The sequence below is a fragment of the Salvelinus alpinus genome, chromosome 1 (genome assembly GCF_045679555.1).
Source record: "Salvelinus alpinus chromosome 1, SLU_Salpinus.1, whole genome shotgun sequence".
NCBI classification, from domain to species: Eukaryota; Metazoa; Chordata; class Actinopteri; order Salmoniformes; family Salmonidae; genus Salvelinus; species Salvelinus alpinus.
Genome location: NC_092086.1, coordinates 7,871,094 through 7,887,384, shown reverse-complemented (window position 1 = coordinate 7,887,384; position 16,291 = coordinate 7,871,094). Strand labels below are relative to the sequence as shown.

General features: G+C 40.0%; 2 protein-coding genes across 6 annotated transcripts in view; both read right to left on the bottom strand.

Moving 5' to 3' along the window:
- LOC139537693 (NLR family CARD domain-containing protein 3-like) overlaps window positions 1-1,201 on the bottom strand; it is a 426,333-nt gene extending 425,132 nt beyond the window's left edge. The window contains exon 1 of the mRNA XM_071339736.1: window positions 1,098-1,201. The gene's annotated coding sequence lies outside the window, so the exon portion shown is untranslated. The remainder of the gene's footprint in view (window positions 1-1,097) is intronic.
- LOC139531770 (NLR family CARD domain-containing protein 3-like) overlaps window positions 1-16,291 on the bottom strand; it is a 393,069-nt gene that overhangs the window by 224,079 nt on the left and 152,699 nt on the right. The window lies entirely within an intron of this gene.

The window sequence follows — 16,291 nt, the reverse complement described above, 5'->3', positions numbered from 1 at the left end:
CGTTCCTGCTCCCAGCTGTTTCTCATTCTCCTAACGACCTCATTTACTCTTTCACACCTGTCCCCTATTTTGCCCTCTGATTAGAGTCCCTATTTCTCCCTCTGTTTTCCGCTTCTGTCCTTGTCGGATTCTTGTTTGATGTTTGCTGTTCTGTGTCCTTGTTCCGCCCTGTCGTGTTTTTGCCTTCTTCAGATGCTGCGTGTGAGCAGGTGTCTATGTCTGCTACGGCCCGTGCCTTCCTGAAGCGACCTGCAGTCTGTGGTCGCGTCTCCAGTCGTTCCTCTCTACTGACGAGAGGATTTCAGTTTCCTGTTTTGGATTTACCTTTGATAATATCCAGGAGAATCATTGTTTGTTTAAGACTGGAATAAAGACTCTGTTTCTATTACGTCGCTTTTGGGTCCTCATTCACCAGCATAACAGAATGTGCAAGTAGAGATACTGGGCTGCAAAGGAGCAAACAAATAAATAACAGTATGGGGATGAGGTAGTTGGATGGGCTATTTACAGATGGGCTATGTACAGGTGCAATGATCTGTATCTGTGGTAACAGTCAGTTGCAAGCGACAGAAGTAACTTGTGACATTGTGCCTAATCTTGCATCAATTTTTTGTATAGTCCTTCTTCAAGACATCTCTCTTACATTATTTTAGCTAAAGTTATAATCTACTCGAAACCAGGTTTAGTTTTTTTCTCTCCAAAATATGAATTACTGTAGGCCTATAATAATTGGTAACAGGCCTACCAAACCCCAAACATTTTGAATTTGAGAATGTTCATTTGTATGCCTCAAATATTAAACTGTCTTAAAATATGTGATGATTAGGTGAATCAGGTGTGTAAGTGCTGGTAAGAACAAAAGGATTGAGAAACCCTGAGATAAACATAAAACCATATAATTGAAAAGCTCCTCCACCATCTTTACCAGACGTTTTACTGATAACATGTCGGCCTACTGATTAGTTTACACTTTGAAAACTGACTTTCTGTCAGCAACTCAGCTCAAGTAACAGTTCTACTAACTAGTAATATCTCATTCCAGGTATTAATTCTCTTAGTCTGTTCATTAGAATGAATTATTGTTCAGAAATACTTACTTTGGTTTTCAGTTCAGTCCATATAGTGTTTTCTGCTCTGTCGTCTCAAAATGGATCCTGTACAAAAGAACAAATGTACTTTATGTTTCAGCTCAGCCACCTCCCCACCCTGAAAATAAAGGGATGTATTGTGTGTCCAAAGGAAAGTAGTGGGCTTGTGGAAAGTAGTGGGTGTGTCCAAAGGAATGTAGTGGGTGTGTCAAAGCGCTCTGCTATAGGTTAGAGGGTTCTGATTGAGCTGTGTTTTGTTTCACCCATTTCTTACTACTCAACAACCATACATTGAGCTACCATACATTGATCTACAATACATTGATCCACCATACATTGATCTACCATACATTGATCCACCATACATTGATCCACCATACATTGATCTACCATACATTGATCTACCATACATTGATCTACCATACATTGATCCACCATACATTGATCTACCATACATTGATCAACCATACATTGATCAACCATACATTGATCTACCATACATTGATCTACCATACATTGATCTACCATACATTGATCTACCATACATTGATCTACCATACATTGATCTACCATACATTGATCTACCATACATTGATCTACCATACATTGATCTACCATACATTGATCTACCATACATTGATCCACCATACATTGATCTACCATACATTGAGGTACCATACATTGATCTACCATACATTGATCTACCATACATTGATCTACCATACATTGATCCACCATACATTGATCTACCATACATTGAGCTAACATACATTGATCTACCATACATTGAGCTACCATACATTGAGGTACCATGCCACAAGAGTTTGGACTTCTGTTTTTAAGCCAGAGGACCCATACTTTTACACAAATAATTTTACATTTTCAGTTTTAAAACTGAAGATTGTTAATTTGTAATTAAAACTATTGATGATGGGTGTACTTCATGTGTGGAATGTGTGTGCAGCTGTCACCCTGCTACTAGTTAACTACTTCCCATTACCAGACAGTAGTACTAGGTAGCTACTTCCCATTACCAGACAGTAGTACTAGGTAGCTACTTCCCAGCCATTACCAGACAGTAGTACAAGGTAACTACTTCCCATTACCAGACAGTAGTACTAGGTAACTACTTCCCATTACCAGACAGTAGTACTAGGTAACTACTTCCCATTACCAGACAGTAGTACTAGGTAACTACTTCCCATTACCAGACAGTAGTACTAGGTAACTACTTCCCATTACCAGACAGTAGTACTAGGTAGCTACTTCCCATTACCAGACAGTAGTACTAGGTAACTACTTCCCATTACCAGACAGTAGTACTAGGTAACTACTTCCCATTACCAGACAGTAGTACTAGGTAACTACTTCCCATTACCAGACAGTAGTACTAGGTAACTACTTCCCATTAACAGACAGTAGTACTAGGTAACTACTTCCCATTACCAGACAGTAGTACTAGGTAACTACTTCCCATTACCAGACAGTAGTACTAGGTAACTACTTCCCATTACCAGACAGTAGTACTAGGTAACTACTTCCCATTACCAGACAGTAGTACTAGGTAGCTACTTCCCATTACCAGACAGTAGTACTAGGTAACTACGTCCCATTACCAGACAGTAGTACTAGGTAACTACTTCCCATTACCAGACAGTAGTACTAGGTAACTACTTCCCATTACCAGACAGTAGTACTAGGTAACTACTTCCCATTACCAGACAGTAGTACTAGGTAACTACTTCCCATTACCAGACAGTAGTACTAGGTAACTACTTCCCATTACCAGACAGTAGTACTAGGTAACTACTTCCCATTACCAGACAGTAGTACTAGGTAACTACTTCCCATTACCAGACAGTAGTACTAGGTAACTACTTCCCATTACCAGACAGTAGTACTAGGTAACTACTTCCCATTGCCAGACAGTAGTACTAGGTAACTACTTCCCATTACCAGACAGTAGTACTAGGTAGCTACTTCCCATTACCAGACAGTAGTACTAGGTAACTACTTCCCATTACCAGACAGTAGTACTAGGTAACTACTTCCCATTACCAGACAGTAGTACTAGGTAACTACTTCCCATTACCAGACAGTAGTACTAGGTAACTACTTCCCATTAGCAGACAGTAGTACTAGGTAACTACTTCCCATTAGCAGACAGTAGTACTAGGTAGCTACTTCCCATTACCAGACAGTAGTACTAGGTAGCTACTTCCCAGCCATTACCAGACAGTAGTACAAGGTAACTACTTCCCATTACCAGACAGTAGTACTAGGTAACTACTTCCCATTACCAGACAGTAGTACTAGGTAACTACTTCCCATTACCAGACAGTAGTACTAGGTAGCTACTTCCCATTACCAGACAGTAGTACTAGGTAACTACGTCCCATTACCAGACAGTAGTACTAGGTAACTACTTCCCATTACCAGACAGTAGTACTAGGTAACTACTTCCCATTACCAGACAGTAGTACTAGGTAACTACTTCCCATTACCAGACAGTAGTACTAGGTAACTACTTCCCATTACCAGACAGTAGTACTAGGTAACTACTTCCCATTACCAGACAGTAGTACTAGGTAACTACTTCCCATTACCAGACAGTAGTACTAGGTAGCTACTTCCCATTACCAGACAGTAGTACTAGGTAACTACTTCCCATTACCAGACAGTAGTACTAGGTAACTACTTCCCATTACCAGACAGTAGTACTAGGTAACTACTTCCCATTACCAGACAGTAGTACTAGGTAACTACTTCCCATTAGCAGACAGTAGTACTAGGTAACTACTTCCCATTAGCAGACAGTAGTACTAGGTAGCTACTTCCCATTACCACTTCCCAGCCATTACCAGACAGTAGTACTAGGTAACTACTTCCCATTACCAGACAGTAGTACTAGGTAACTACTTCCCATTACCAGACAGTAGTACTAGGTAACTACTTCCCATTACCAGACAGTAGTACTAGGTAACTACTTCCCATTACCAGACAGTAGTACTAGGTAACTACTTCCCATTACCAGACAGTAGTACTAGGTAGCTACTTCCCATTACCAGACAGTAGTACTAGGTAACTACTTCCCATTACCAGACAGTAGTACTAGGTAACTACTTCCCATTACCAGACAGTAGTACTAGGTAACTACTTCCCATTACCAGACAGTAGTACTAGGTAACTACTTCCCATTAACAGACAGTAGTACTAGGTAACTACTTCCCATTACCAGACAGTAGTACTAGGTAACTACTTCCCATTACCAGACAGTAGTACTAGGTAACTACTTCCCATTACCAGACAGTAGTACTAGGTAACTACTTCCCATTACCAGACAGTAGTACTAGGTAGCTACTTCCCATTACCAGACAGTAGTACTAGGTAGCTACTTCCCATTACCAGACAGTAGTACTAGGTAACTATGTCCCATTACCAGACAGTAGTACTAGGTAACTACTTCCCATTACCAGACAGTAGTACTAGGTAACTACTTCCCATTACCAGACAGTAGTACTAGGTAACTACTTCCCATTACCAGACAGTAGTACTAGGTAACTACTTCCCATTACCAGACAGTAGTACTAGGTAACTACTTCCCATTACCAGACAGTAGTACTAGGTAACTACTTCCCATTACCAGACAGTAGTACTAGGTAGCTACTTCCCATTACCAGACAGTAGTACTAGGTAACTACTTCCCATTACCAGACAGTAGTACTAGGTAACTACTTCCCATTACCAGACAGTAGTACTAGGTAACTACTTCCCATTACCAGACAGTAGTACTAGGTAACTACTTCCCATTAGCAGACAGTAGTACTAGGTAACTACTTCCCATTACCAGACAGTAGTACTAGGTAACTACTTCCCATTACCAGACAGTAGTACTAGGTAACTACTTCCCATTAACAGACAGTAGTACTAGGTAACTACTTCCCATTACCAGACAGTAGTACTAGGTAACTACTTCCCATTACCAGACAGTAGTACTAGGTAACTACTTCCCATTACCAGACAGTAGTACTAGGTAACTACTTCCCATTACCAGACAGTAGTACTAGGTAGCTACTTCCCATTACCAGACAGTAGTACTAGGTAGCTACTTCCCATTACCAGACAGTAGTACTAGGTAACTACGTCCCATTACCAGACAGTAGTACTAGGTAACTACTTCCCATTAGCAGACAGTAGTACTAGGTAACTACTTCCCATTAGCAGACAGTAGTACTAGGTAACTACTTCCCATTACCAGACAGTAGTACTAGGTAACTACTTCCCATTACCAGACAGTAGTACTAGGTAACTACTTCCCATTACCAGACAGTAGTAATAGGTAACTACTTCCCATTACCAGACAGTAGTACTAGGTAGCTACTTCCCATTACCAGACAATAGTACTAGGTAACTACTTCCCATTACCAGACAGTAGTACTAGGTAACTACTTCCCATTACCAGACAGTAGTACTAGGTAACTACTTCCCATTACCAGACAGTAGTACTAGGTAGCTACTTCCCATTACCAGACAGTAGTACTAGGTAGCTACTTCCCATTACCAGACAGTAGTACTAGGTAACTACGTCCCATTACCAGACAGTAGTACTAGGTAACTACTTCCCATTACCAGACAGTAGTACTAGGTAACTACTTCCCATTACCAGACAGTAGTACTAGGTAACTACTTCCCATTACCAGACAGTAGTACTAGGTAACTACTTCCCATTACCAGACAGTAGTACTAGGTAACTACTTCCCATTACCAGACAGTAGTACTAGGTAGCTACTTCCCATTACCAGACAGTAGTACTAGGTAACTACTTCCCATTACCAGACAGTAGTACTAGGTAACTACTTCCCATTACCAGACAGTAGTACTAGGTAACTACTTCCCATTACCAGACAGTAGTACTAGGTAACTACTTCCCATTACCAGACAGTAGTACTAGGTAACTACTTCCCATTACCAGACAGTAGTACTAGGTAACTACTTCCCATTACCAGACAGTAGTACTAGGTAACTACTTCCCATTACCAGACAGTAGTACTAGGTAACTACTTCCCAGCCAGACAGTAGTACTAGGTAACTACTTCCCAGCCAGAAAGTAGTACTAGGTAAATTCTTCCCAACACGGACAGTAGTACTAGGTAACTACTTCCCATAACCAGACAGTAGTACTAGGTAGCTACTTCTCATTACCAGACAGTAGTACTAGGTAACTACTTCCCATTACCAGACAGTAGTACTAAGTTACTACTTAAACATAAAACCATATAATTGAAAAGCTCCTCCACCATCTTTACCAGACGTTTTACTGATAACATGTAGGTAGGCCTACTGATTAGTTTAAACTTTGAAAACTGCTGTCTGTCAGCAACTCAACTCAAGTAACAGTTCTACTAACTAGTAATATCTCATTCCAGGTATTAATTCTCTTAGTCTGTTCATTAGAATGAATTATTGTTCAGAAATACTTACTTTGGTTTTCAGTTCTGTCCATATAGTGTTTTCTGCTCTGTCGTCTCAAAATGGATCCTGTACAAAAGAACAAATGTACTTTATGTTTCAGCTCAGCCACCTCCCCACCCTGAAAATAAAGGGATGTATTGTGTGTCCAAAGGAAAGTAGTGGGCTTGTGGAAAGTAGTTAGTGTGTCCAAAGGAATGTAGTGGGTGTGTCAAAGCGCTCTGCTATAGGTTAGAGGGTTCTGATTGAGCTGTGTTTTGTTTCATCCATTTCTTACTACTCAACAACCATACATTGATCTACCATACATTGAGGTACCATACATTGATCTACCATACATTGATCTACCATACATTGATCTACCATACATTGATCTACCATACATTGATCTACCATACATTGATCTACCATACATTGATCTACCATACATTGATCTACCATACATTGATCTACCATACATTGATCCACCATACATTGATCTACCATACATTGAGGTACCATACATTGATCTACCATACATTGATCTACCATACATTGATCTACCATACATTGATCCACCATACATTGATCTACCATACATTGAGCTAACATACATTGATCTACCATACATTGAGCTACCATACATTGAGGTACCATGCCACAAGAGTTTGGACTTCTGTTTTTAAGCCAGAGGACCCATACTTTTACACAAATAATTTTACATTTTCAGTTTTAAAACTGAAGATTGTTAATTTGTAATTAAAACTATTGATGATGGGTGTACTTCATGTGTGGAATGTGTGTGCAGCTGCCACCCTGCTACTAGTTAACTACTTCCCATTACCAGACAGTAGTACTAGGTAGCTACTTCCCATTACCAGACAGTAGTACTAGGTAGCTACTTCCCAGCCATTACCAGACAGTAGTACAAGGTAACTACTTCCCATTACCAGACAGTAGTACTAGGTAACTACTTCCCATTACCAGACAGTAGTACTAGGTAACTACTTCCCATTACCAGACAGTAGTACTAGGTAACTACTTCCCATTACCAGACAGTAGTACTAGGTAACTACTTCCCATTACCAGACAGTAGTACTAGGTAGCTACTTCCCATTACCAGACAGTAGTACTAGGTAACTACTTCCCATTACCAGACAGTAGTACTAGGTAACTACTTCCCATTACCAGACAGTAGTACTAGGTAACTACTTCCCATTAACAGACAGTAGTACTAGGTAACTACTTCCCATTACCAGACAGTAGTACTAGGTAACTACTTCCCATTACCAGACAGTAGTACTAGGTAACTACTTCCCATTACCAGACAGTAGTACTAGGTAACTACTTCCCATTACCAGAAAGTAGTACTAGGTAGCTACTTCCCATTACCAGACAGTAGTACTAGGTAACTACTTCCCATTACCAGACAGTAGTACTAGGTAACTACGTCCCATTACCAGACAGTAGTACTAGGTAACTACTTCCCATTACCAGACAGTAGTACTAGGTAACTACTTCCCATTACCAGACAGTAGTACTAGGTAACTACTTCCCATTACCAGACAGTAGTACTAGGTAACTACTTCCCATTACCAGACAGTAGTACTAGGTAACTACTTCCCATTACCAGACAGTAGTACTAGGTAACTACTTCCCATTACCAGACAGTAGTACTAGGTAACTACTTCCCATTAGCAGACAGTAGTACTAGGTAACTACTTCCCATTACCAGACAGTAGTACTAGGTAACTACTTCCCATTACCAGACAGTAGTACTAGGTAACTACTTCCCATTACCAGACAGTAGTACTAGGTAACTACTTCCCATTACCAGACAGTAGTACTAGGTAGCTACTTCCCATTAGCAGACAATAGTACTAGGTAACTACTTCCCATTACCAGACAGTAGTACTAGGTAACTACTTCCCATTACCAGACAGTAGTACTAGGTAACTACTTCCCATTACCAGACAGTAGTACTAGGTAACTATTTCCCATTACCAGACATAACTACTTCTCATTACCAGACAGTAGTACTAGGTAACTACTTCCCATTACCAGACAGTAGTACTAGGTAACTACTTCTCATTACCAGACAGTAGTACTAGGTAGCTACTTCTCATTACCAGACAGTAGTACTAGGTAACTACTTCCCATTACCAGACAGTAGTACTAGGTAACTACTTCCCATTACCAGACAGTAGTACTAGGTAGTTACTTCCCAGCTAGACAGTAGTACTAGGTAGCTACTTCTCATTACCAGACAGTAGTACTAGGTAACTATTTCCCATTACCAGACAGTAGTACTAGGTAGCTACTTCCCAGCCAGACAGTAGTACTAGGTAACTACTTCCCATTACCAGACAGTAGTACTAGGTAGTTACTTCCCATTACCAGACAGTAGTACTAGGTAACTACTTCCCATTACCAGACAGTAGTACTAGGTAACTACTTCCCATTACCAGACAGTAGTACTAGGTAACTACTTCTCATTACCAGACAGTAGTACTAGGTAGCTACTTCTCATTACCAGACAGTAGTACTAGGTAACTACTTCCCATTACCAGACAGTAGTACTAGGTAACTACTTCCCATTACCAGACAGTAGTACTAGGTAGTTACTTCCCAGCCAGACAGTAGTACTAGGTAGCTACTTCCCATTACCAGACAGTAGTACTAGGTAACTACTTCCCATTACCAGACAGTAGTACTAGGTAACTACTTCCCAGCCAGACAGTAGTACTAGGTAACTACTTCCCATTACCAGACAGTAGTACTAGGTAACTACTTCCCATTACCAGACAGTAGTACTAGGTAGCTACTTCCCATTACCAGACAGTATTACTAGGTAACTACTTCCCATTACCAGACAGTAGTACTAGGTAACTACTTCCCATTACAAGACAGTAGTACTATGTAACTACTTCCCATTAGCAGACAGTAGTACTAGGTAACTACTTCCCATTACCAGACAGTAGTACTAGGTAACTACTTCCCATTACAAGACAGTAGTACTAGGTAGCTACTTCCCATTACCAGACAGTAGTACTAGGTAACTACTTCCCATTACCAGACAGTAGTACTAGGTAACTACTTCCCATTACCAGACAGTAGTACTAGGTATCTACTTCCCATTACCAGACAGTAGTACTAGGTAACTACTTCCCAGCCAGACAGTAGTACTAAGTATCTACTTCCCATTACCAGACAGTAGTACTAGGTAACTACTTCCCAGCCAGACAGTAGTACTAGGTAAATTCTTCCCATTACCAGACAGTAGTACTAGGTAACTACTTCCCATTACCAGACAGTAGTACTAGGTAGCTACTTCTCATTACCAGACAGTAGTACTAGGTAACTACTTCCCATTACCAGACAGTAGTACCAAGTTACTACTTAAACATAAAACCATATAATTGAAAAGCTCCTCCACCATCTTTACCAGACGTTTTACTGATAACATGTAGGTAGGCCTACTGATTAGTTTACACTTTGAAAACTGCTGTCTGTCAGCAACACAACTCAAGTAGCAGTTCTACTAACTAGTAATATCTCATTATATGTATTCATTCTCTTACAATGTCCTTTAGAATAGATTATTGTTCAGAAATACTTACTTTGGTTTTCAGTTCTGTCCATATAGTGTTTTCTGCTCTGTCGTCTCAAAATGGATCCTGTACAAAAGAACAAATGTACTTTATGTTTCAGCTCAGCCACCTCCCCACCCTGAAAATAAAGGGATGTATTGTGTGTCCAAAGGAAAGTAGTGGGCTTGTGGAAAGTAGTGGGTGTGTCCAAAGGAATGTAGTGGGTGTGTCAAAGCGCTCTGCTATAGGTTAGAGGGTTCTGATTGAGCTGTGTTTTGTTTCATCCATTTCTTACTACTCAACAACCATACATTGATCTACATTGATCTACCATACATTGAGGTACCATACATTGATCTACCATACATTGATCAACCATACATTGATCTACCATACATTGATCAACCATACATTGATCAACCATAAATTGATCTACCATACATTGATCTACCATACATTGATCTACCATACATTGATCTACCATAAATTGATCTACCATACATTGATCAACCATAAATTGATCTACCATACATTGATCTACCATACGTTGATCTATCATACATTGATCAACCATACATTGATCTACCATACATTGATCTACCATACATTGATCAACCATACATTGATCTACCATACATTGATCTACCATACATTGAGCTACCATACATTGAGGTACCATACATTGATCTACCATACATTGATCTACCATACATTGATCTACCATACATTGATCTACCATACATTGATCTACCATACATTGATCAACCATACATTAATCTACCATACATTGATCTACCATACATTGATCTACCATACATTGATCTACCATACATTGATCTACCATACATTGATCTACCATACATTGATCTACCATACATTGATCAACCATACATTGATCTACCATACATTGATCTACCATACATTGATCAACCATACATTGATCCACCATACATTGATCTACCATACATTGATCAACCATACATTGATCTACCATACATTGATCTACCATACATTGATCTACCATACATTGATCTACCATACATTGATCTACCATACATTGATCTACCATACATTGATCCACCATACATTGATCTACCATACATTGAGCTACCATACATTGATCTACCATACATTGATCTACCATACATTGAGGTACCATGCCACAAGAGTTTGGACTTCTGTTTTTAAGCCAGAGGACCCATAATTTTACACAAATAATTTTACATTTTCAGTTTTAAAACTGAAGATTGTTAATTTGTAATTAAAATTATTGGTGTACTTCATGTGTGGAATGTGTGTGCAGCTGTCACCCTGCTACTAGTACTTCCCATTACCAGACAGTAGTACTAGGTAGCTACTTCCCATTACCAGACAGTAGTACTAGGAAGCTACTTCCCAGCCATTACCAGACAGTAGTACTAGGTAACTACTTCCCATTACCAGACAGTAGTACTAGGTAACTACTTCCCATTACCAGACAGTAGTACTAGGTAACTACTTCCCATTACCAGACAGTAGTACTAGGTAACTACTTCCCATTACCAGACAGTAGTACTAGGTAGCTACTTCCCATTACCAGACAGTAGTACTAGGTAACTACTTCCCATTACCAGACAGTAGTACTAGGTAACTACTTCCCATTACCAGACAGTAGTACTAGGTAACTACTTCCCATTACCAGACAGTAGTACTAGGTAACTAGTTCCCATTACCAGACAGTAGTACTAGGTAACTACTTCCCATTACCAGACAGTAGTACTAGGTAACTACTTCCCATTACCAGACAGTAGTACTAGGTAACTACTTCCCATTACCAGACAGTAGTACTAGGTAACTACTTCCCATTACCAGACAGTAGTACTAGGTAACTACTTCCCATTACCAGACAGTAGTACTAGGTAACTACTTCCCATTACCAGACAGTAGTACTAGGTAGCTACTTCCCATTACCAGACAGTAGTACTAGGTAGCTACTTCCCATTACCAGACAGTAGTACTAGGTAACTACTTCCCATTACCAGACAGTAGTACTAGGTAACTACTTCCCATTACCAGACAGTAGTACTAGGTAAATACTTCCCATTACCAGACAGTAGTACTAGGTAGCTACTTCCCATTACCAGACAGTAGTACTAGGTAACTTCTTCCCAGCCAGACAGTAGTACTAGGTAGCTACTTCCCAGCCAGACAGTAGTACTAGGTAACTACTTCTCATTACCAGACAGTAGTACTAGGTAACAACTTCCCATTACCAGACAGTAGTACTAGGTAACTACTTCTCATTACCAGACAGTAGTACTAGGTAGCTACTTCTCATTACCAGACAGTAGTACTAGGTAACTACTTCCCATTACCAGACAGTAGTACTAGGTAACTACTTCCCATTACCAGACAGTAGTACTAGGTAGTTACTTCCCAGCCAGACAGTAGTACTAGGTAGCTACTTCTCATTACCAGACAGTAGTACTAGGTAACTACTTCCCATTACCAGACAGTAGTACTAGGTAACTACTTCCCATTACCAGACAGTAGTACTAGGTAGCTACTTCCCAGCCAGACAGTAGTACTAGGTAACTACTTCCCATTACCAGACAGTAGTACTAGGTAACTACTTCCCATTACCAGACAGTAGTACTAGGTAACTACTTCCCATTACCAGACAGTAGTACTAGGTAACTACTTCCCATTACCAGACAGTAGTACTAGGTAACTACTTCCCATTACCAGACAGTAGTACTAGGTAGCTACTTCCCATTACCAGACAGTAGTACTAGGTAGCTACTTCCCATTACCAGACAGTAGTACTAGGTAACTACTTCCCATTACCAGACAGTAGTACTAGGTAACTACTTCCCATTACCAGACAGTAGTACTAGGTAAATACTTCCCATTACCAGACAGTAGTACTAGGTAGCTACTTCCCATTACCAGACAGTAGTACTAGGTAACTTCTTCCCATTACCAGAGAGTAGTACTAGGTAGTTACTTCCCAGCCAGACAGTAGTACTAGGTAACTACTTCTCATTACCAGACAGTAGTACTAGGTAACAACTTCCCATTACCAGACAGTAGTACTAGGTAACTACTTCTCATTACCAGACAGTAGTACTAGGTAGCTACTTCTCATTACCAGACAGTAGTACTAGGTAACTACTTCCCATTACCAGACAGTAGTACTAGGTAACTACTTCCCATTACCAGACAGTAGTACTAGGTAGTTACTTCCCAGCCAGACAGTAGTACTAGGTAGCTACTTCTCATTACCAGACAGTAGTACTAGGTAACTACTTCCCATTACCAGACAGTAGTACTAGGTAACTACTTCCCATTACCAGACAGTAGTACTAGGTAGTTACTTCCCAGCCAGACAGTAGTACTAGGTAACTACTTCCCATTACCAGACAGTAGTACTAGGTAACTACTTCCCATTACCAGACAGTAGTACTAGGTAACTACTTCCCATTACCAGACAGTAGTACTAGGTAACTACTTCCCATTACCAGACAGTAGTACTAGGTAACTACTTCCCATTACCAGACAGTAGTACTAGGTAACTACTTCCCATTACCAGACAGTAGTACTAGGTAACTACTTCCCATTACCAGACAGTAGTACTAGGTAACTACTTCCCATTACCAGACAGTAGTACTAGGTAGCTACTTCCCATTACCAGACAGTAGTACTAGGTAGCTACTTCCCATTACCAGACAGTAGTACTAGGTAACTACTTCCCATTACCAGACAGTAGTACTAGGTAACTACTTCCCATTACCAGACAGTAGTACTAGGTAACTACTTCCCATTACCAGACAGTAGTACTAGGTAACTACTTCCCATTACCAGACAGTAGTACTAGGTAGTTACTTCCCAGCCAGACAGTAGTACTAGGTAACTACTTCTCATTACCAGACAGTAGTACTAGGTAACAACTTCCCATTACCAGACAGTAGTACTAGGTAACTACTTCTCATTACCAGACAGTAGTACTAGGTAGCTACTTCTCATTACCAGACAGTAGTACTAGGTAACTACTTCCCATTACCAGACAGTAGTACTAGGTAACTACTTCCCATTACCAGACAGTAGTACTAGGTAGTTACTTCCCAGCCAGACAGTAGTACTAGGTAGCTACTTCCCATTACCAGACAGTAGTACTAGGTAACTACTTCCCATTACCAGACAGTAGTACTAGGTAACTACTTCCCAGCCAGACAGTAGTACTAGGTAACTACTTCCCAGCCAGACAGTAGTACTAGGTAACTACTTCCCAGACAGTAGTACGAACTACTTCCCATTGTCAGACAGTAGTACTAGGTAGCTACTTCCCATTACCAGACAGTATTACTAGGTAACTACTTCCCATTACCAGACAGTAGTACTAGGTAACTACTTCCCATTACCAGACAGTAGTACTAGGTAACTACTTCCCATTACCAGACAGTAGTACTAGGTACCTACTTCCCATTACCAGACAGTAGTACTAGGTAACTACTTCCCATTACAAGACAGTAGTACTAGGTAACTACTTCCCATTAGCAGACAGTAGTACTAGGTAACTACTTCCCATTACCAGACAGTAGTACTAGGTAACTACTTCCCATTACCAGACAGTAGTACTAGGTAGCTACTTCCCATTACCAGACAGTAGTACTAGGTAACTACTTCCCATTACCAGACAGTAGTACTAGGTAACTACTTCCCATTACCAGACAGTAGTACTAGGTAACTACTTCCCATTAGCAGACAGTAGTACTAGGTAACTACTTCCCATTAGCAGACAGTAGTACTAGGTAACTACTTCCCATTACCAGACAGTAGTACTAGGTAGCTACTTCCCATTACCAGACAGTAGTACTAGGTAACTACTTCCCATTACCAGACAGTAGTACTAGGTAACTACTTCCCATTACCAGACAGTAGTACTAGGTAACTACTTCCCATTACCAGACAGTAGTACTAGGTATCTACTTCCCATTACCAGACAGTAGTACTAGGTAACTACTTCCCATTACCAGACAGTAGTACTAGGTAACTACTTCCCAGCCAGACAGTAGTACTAGGTAACTACTTCCCAGCCAGAAAGTAGTACTAGGTAAATTCTTCCCATTACCGGACAGTAGTACTAGGTAACTACTTCCCATAACCAGACAGTAGTACTAGGTAACTACTTCCCATTACCAGACAGTAGTACTAAGTTACTACTTAAACATAAAACCATATAATTGAAAAGCTCCTCCACCATCTTTACCAGACGTTTTACTGATAACATGTAGGTAGGCCTACTGATTAGTTTAAACTTTGAAAACTGCTGTCTGTCAGCAACTCAACTCAAGTAGGAGTTCTACTAACTAGTAATATCTAATTCTAGGTATTCATTCTCTTACAATGTCCTTTAGAATAGATTATTGTTCAGAAATACTTACTTTGGTTTTCAGTTCTCTCCATATAGTGTTTTCTGCTCTGTCGTCTCAAAATGGATCCTGTACAAAAGAACAAATGTACTTTATGTTTCAGCTCAGCCACCTCCCCACCCTGAAAATAAAGGGATGTATTGTGTGTCCAAAGGAATGTAGTGGGTGTGTCAAAGCGCTCTGCTATAGGTTAGAGGGTTCTGATTGAGCTGTGTTTTGTTTCATCCATTTCTTACTACTCAACAACCATACATTGATCTACCATACATTGAGGTACCATACATTGATCTACCATACATTGATCTACCATACATTGATCTACCATACATTGATCTACCATACATTGATCAACCATACATTGATCTACCATACATTGATCAACCATACATTGATCTACCATACATTGATCCACCATACATTGATCTACCATACATTGATCAACCATACATTGATCTACCATACATTGATCTACCATACATTGATCTACCATACATTGATCAACCATACATTGATCAACCATACATTGATCCACCATACATTGATCTACCAAACATTGATCCACCATACATTGATCTACCAAACATTGATCCACCATACATTGATCTACCATACATTGATCAACCATACATTGATCAACCATACATTGATCTACCATACATTGATCTACCATTCATTGATCCACCATACATTGATCTACCATACATTGATCTACCATACATTGATCTACCATACATTGATCTACCAAACATTGATC